Here is a 4,575-nt window from a genome sequence, read left to right as displayed (position 1 = left end):
TGCACCCTTGAAATTATTCTCAATTTGCGATTCGCAAATTGCGAATCGCAAATTGAGAATTATTTCACAATCATTCCTATGGGCCTCCTGGCCCATAGGAATGAATGGGAAATTATTCCTTAATTCGCAAATAAGGAAGAATAAGAAATAGCTAAAAAATTGCGATTTGCTACATACATCCCATTTTGCGATTTCTAAATAGTGATTCCTTAAAAATCGCTATTTAGAAATCGCAAAACGGTATGTTGATACATCTACCCCTGGGTGAAATAATAGGTGTCCTTTGTTATGATTTGATCCTCAATTTCTTTAGTGCCATCTGCGTGATCGTCAAAAAGCCTATGTTGAAACTTCCAAGCTATAAATAACACCGTTCCCAAAAGTGCATTGACATCGCGTGCTTGCTCGCTCGCTAATTGCTACCCGAGTGCTGCTTTGTCACGAAACCTTTGTGGCTGAAATGAGGTAATTCGAAGAGAGTTCCATATAAAGGAGCACCGGATAATAGAAAAAAAATCCTTGGAAATAAAGATTGGGGTCAGTTACAGCAGGCTAGCGATCTATTCATTTTGGAAATGGCGAGTGTCTTCTTTTCTAAGCCGTCTATCGGAAACTGGTTGATGTCAATATTTTACGTATTCAGTGACTTGCATACTCCTACTTCCTATATGCTCACAGCAGCAATGCTGTCAGACCTTTGCTTATGCTCACTGGGGCTCATTTCCATTTTGAGATAGTTTATGTTCTGTTGATCCTAAGTCGTAGCCGCTCTTGAAAAGCCCCTCGGGCCCCATAGATCTACTCAAATAAATACTATCCTATGGGCTCCTATAGTTTTTAACGTTTCTAATGTGGCCAGCTGTTCAAACTTGCCAACGATTTGATCCTGCTCAATTGTTTTCTCGGTCTTCAAAAAAGGAAACAGATATAATCGTTGCTGCTACTGGCCCATTTAGCTCCTTGAGGTGATTGCCAAACTAGATGGGAGAAAATTGTTGGAAAGGATTCTATTTTGGGGCAGCGAAAACATCATTACAGCTGAGGTACAGGATGGCTTTAGATAACGCTAGGGAACCATATAATAATGTTTACATTTACAGTTGCAAATGAGTAAATACACCACACAGTGTTGGCCCGTGCAGGTGAGTATGGTGGGGTGGTGGGTCCGAGTGGGGGCACAAAGTGGCAAACAACAGAATAGTGAAATTAAAATAAAGAAAGAAAGAAAACAACTTACCTTGTATTCGCCACATCGCCGACTCGGTGATGCGATGAGAACAAGGGAAGTGGTTTTATTTATTTATTTATTTTAGTTTCCCTATTCTGTCGTTTGTCACTTCAACACCCCACCCCGCTCCCCTGCCCTTACCTGCATGGGCCGCCACTGACACCACAGCCAAACAAACAAGCAATGGCTTAGCCAATAGGTCTCGCCTTTGGGACCTTATAAGTATTGTAATTGTATTGTAATTGCATTTATATAGAGCTTACTACCCCTGACATGGCGTCAAAGCGTTTTTTTTCGGCGGGTAGCACGATACTCCGGGACCCATAGAGGATTAGTGTTGAATTAGTATAGTTAAACATGCAAGTACATTTTAAGTGGTGAATAGGTTAGTTAGTTATTTGGATTTGGAATGATAGCAGAAGGATAGAAGAGGAAAACAGGTTTGTAATTATATAGGGCTTGTTACGCCTGATGGGGTGTTGAAACATGCTATTCAGGAAGCCCATAAAGGATTAGTGGTGAATTAATATGGTGAAATAAAAAAGTAATTTCAGTGGTGGATATTAGTCAGTTATTTGGAGTGAGAAGGATAGCGGAGGGATAAAAGGGGAAGAAAGGTTTGCATTCATATAGCACTTGTTACCCCTGATGGGTGTTGAAGCTCTTTTCTGGCGAGTAGCACACCACTCCGGAACTCATAAAGGATTAGTGTTGAAAATTCGTATAGTAAAATATGAAGTAATTTGAGTAGTGGATATGTTATTCAGTTATTTGGGTAGAGAAGGGTAGGTGACGGGATAGTGAAGAGAAAGAGGTTTGTATTTATATAGCGCTTGCTACCCCTGATGGGGTTTTGAAGCGCAAGTAGCATGTTACCCTGGAACCCATCAGGATTAGTGTTGAATTAGTATGGCGAAACATGAAAGAAATTTTAGTGGGGGATATGTTACTCTGTTATTTGGATTGAGAAGGGTTGGGGAGGGGTAGAAAAGAGGGAAGAGTTTAGAAAGGTTTGTATTGAGGGATCAGTATATTAAAAGAGGTGTAAGATGATGCAAGAAGGGGTAGAGTGGGGAAGAGAGTCTAGAAAGGGTTGTTTTGGGGATCACAGTAGCGGTATGGGGTTAAATGAGAGAGTGGATGTAGAGGATATATTGAGCGAAGTATAGGCTGAGAAATAGGGACAGTGCATTGGAAATGCTAAATTAGAAGAAAGTGATAAATATATAGATCCATAAGTACATTAAAAGTATATAGATGCATAATGGAGGTATGTATATTGGGCAGCATTTCTGGCCCTGGTCCGTCTCGAACAGGCTCAAACAGGCAACTGACCTTGTCCTCTCCGCCCTTAACAGGCTCAAACAGACAACTGCCCTTGTCCTCTCCGCCCTTAGCCTCGACGCCTGGGCTGAGACGCCCTAAGCCTGGCCTTTTATAGACCTAGAAATCAGGTGACCCAGTCAGCCAATGGGAACCCTAGCCCTAAAAATATCCAATCACAATACTAGCCCTAAAAATCTAGAACCAATAGGAGACCAGGACCTTACAGCCACTCTTAGCCATATACATACACATACATATACATACACGTATATACACATATACATACACATACATACACACACACACACACACATACACACATACACATAACCACATACCCACACATACACACATATACATACACACATATACACATACACACACATATACACATACATAAACATATACACATACATACACATATACACATATACACATACACATATACACATACACATATACACAACTACACATACACACACACACACACATATACACTTGGTCATAACATTCTCAGTAAAGCATTCTTGCGTGCATCAGTGGTTCCTTTGAAATATCATAGTTATCAACATGAATTAAGTTTTCTATAATTTGCACGGTTGAACAGTTCAGCTTGGTAGGCATTCTTAAGGTGTGATTCTGGCTCTAAGTAGCCTTTATGGAATCAGAGCCTACATTTTGGCTTCTGGGCCTCATTGGTGCAGTGCTTTTCAGTACTGTGATGTTCTATCAGTAATGCAAAGAGGGCAAATGTATTCTGCAGAGATTATATTGAAAGAGTACATTGACATGTATAGCAACTCAATCAAATGCTCATAAGTGTATGCCGTACTTCACAAATTGGAAAGATAGTCGATCATATTCGAATGCATCAGAATTGTTACAGAGAAGGAAAGGAGTGTGGAATAATTTTCAATTCAAGATCTCCAGCTTGTAAAGTAGACCGATGAGAGAAGAGTCTGGATTTGCTAACAGACAAGGGGGCATATTATCAACAACTAGCGATATTTATTGCTAAATGATCTTAGCGTCATTTTATTATCGCGCACATCGCCGGATTTTATCGCAGTGATAACGTGCTATTAGCAACTTTTATCTCCAATGCGATAAAATATCCGGTGATAGTGGCGAATGCGTGAATATCGCTGGAAAAACAGCGATATTGACGCATTATCGCTAATAGGGACTTAGCCTGAATATCCACCTCCCATTGGATATACAGGCTAAGAAATGGTCTGAGCAGTTAGGTTTTGGCGATATTCGCGCTAAGCACAAATATTGTAATCACTACGCCTGCGTTGATAATAGGCTATAGCGATGTTAGCGACTGCTTTCAGCCGCTAACAGGTTGGGTATGCCCACTTTGCATGTCATTAGCGATAAATATCGCTAACATGCAAAGCGGGCCCCAAACCGCTTTCTATTGCCTACAAGCTGTTGCTAACTGCTGTTAGCAACAGCTTGCTAATAGAGCGATAAAATTATCGCCGCTTTGTAGCCGAAAATGGCCGCTAAAGCGTGATAATCTCATTTCGCCCACCTTGAAAATATGCCCCAAGGTTTTCTCCAGAGCAGCAGTGGGATCTGTTCTTTGTGCCTTATCTTTTACAACCGGTTTAGGTTGTTCAAAGAAGGAAGGAGACTCGTTCTGGATGTTACCTTAGGATTTGGGCACACCTCCTAATTGGACAATAGCACGTCCCAGGGTAGGCCCATCAATAAGAAGAGACACCAAATATTAAAATTCATGTAAGACTCCAACTAACCTTACCTCACAGTAAGCAGCCTATATGGCCAAGTCGGCATGGAGTCCTTGCTTGACTCCTGGCTTAAAGCACACCACTAGACGCATCCCAAACTCATTCACAGCTTAAAAATAACTTCACTCCCTGAAAGCACAAGTCCTGCACCAACAGTTCTGACTCATAAACCCATTCAATACATGCTTCTTTATCATTAAAAGTCTCTGCAAACAGGCAAATTCCACCCATACCTCTTGGCTCACAAACCTGCTCTCTTGG

General features: G+C 41.1%; 1 non-coding gene across 1 annotated transcript; it reads right to left on the bottom strand.

Annotated features, from left to right (window-relative positions):
• Positions 1-3,085: 3,085 nt before the first annotated feature.
• Positions 3,086-3,151, bottom strand: LOC147711593 (small nucleolar RNA SNORD42). Its single transcript, XR_015296337.1, has one exon. It is a non-coding gene; the product is annotated as a small nucleolar RNA SNORD42 (small nucleolar RNA).
• Between the last annotated feature and the right edge of the window lie 1,424 nt (positions 3,152-4,575).

This window comes from Lissotriton vulgaris, chromosome 5 (assembly GCF_964263255.1).
Source record: "Lissotriton vulgaris chromosome 5, aLisVul1.2, whole genome shotgun sequence".
Taxonomy (NCBI): Eukaryota; Metazoa; Chordata; class Amphibia; order Caudata; family Salamandridae; genus Lissotriton; species Lissotriton vulgaris.
This window is presented reverse-complemented; position numbering and strand designations above follow the sequence as displayed.